The following is a 1,049-nucleotide window of genomic DNA, read 5'->3' as shown; positions in this document are numbered from 1 at the left end:
CAGCTGGGTGAGGGCACGGCGAGCCGCTACCCGGTGTTAACCAGCGCGGCGGGCCGCAGCTGGGTGAGGGCACGGCGAGCCGCTACCCGGTGTCAACCAGCGCGGCGGGCCGCAGCTGGGTAAGGGCACGGCGAGCCGCTACCCGGTGTTAACCAGCGCGGCGGGCCGCAGCTGGGTGAGGGCACGGCGAGCCGCTACTCGGTGTTAACCAGCGCGGCGGGCCGCAGCTGGGTGAGGGCACGGCGAGCCGCTACCCGGTGTAGACCAGCGCGGCGGACCGCAGCTGAGGCGCAGTGTTCGAGGCGAGTGTGATGTTAGCTTACTGAGAGGTTCGTACTGGCGAGCTTGGAGAGAAACGCAAGGATAGAGAGTCACCTTAGTGTATTCAACCAAGATACTGCAGTGCCTGCCCTACGCACTCGGAGACGTGTCTCCGCTGAATGTCCTGTGGCCTGGGTGCGACCTCAATTTATAGGGGGTGGACAATAGAGCTGCTGCTGCTGTTGCGGTGGTTGTGGTTGCAGCTCCGATCCGCCGGGCCCTCGCCGGCCGCTGTCCACCCGCCCTCGCTGGCAGCGCGCTCTATCGGCGGCCGCCAGCCTTGTCGCCCTCCAGGCGTGCCATCGGCGGTGCGCGGCACATTCAAACTACAGCTATCTATTTATATGTAGACCATGCGCAGCATGGCTCTACACTGTGCAATCTTAATTTGTCCAAGAACTTTTGGAAAATTCCCGAAAGCGAATGCATACGCATGTGGAACTTCCACAGGAAGAGACACGCACGGTCGTGCACTTGCGGACGGGCGGGGCGTGGTCGGAGCAGGTCAGGCAGGAGAACAATTCGTCCCCGGCCGGCCTCGGCCCACCAGCCCTCCCCCCACTGTCCGCTCTCAAAATGAGCAACAACACATGTTTCCCTGTTTTCTGGAAAAAGTTTTGTGATTTATTCTCCACTTGACGGCGCGGCAATGGCAATGTCCTTGGTGCGCACGCTTGTGTGTGTGTGTGTGTGTGTGTGTGCGTGAGGGGGCAGAAGCGCCCCGGGGG

This window comes from Frankliniella occidentalis, unplaced genomic scaffold (assembly GCF_000697945.3).
Source record: "Frankliniella occidentalis isolate FOCC.00 unplaced genomic scaffold, Focc_3.1 Scaffold115, whole genome shotgun sequence".
Taxonomy (NCBI): domain Eukaryota; kingdom Metazoa; phylum Arthropoda; class Insecta; order Thysanoptera; family Thripidae; genus Frankliniella; species Frankliniella occidentalis.
Note: the sequence above shows the minus strand (reverse complement) of the source record.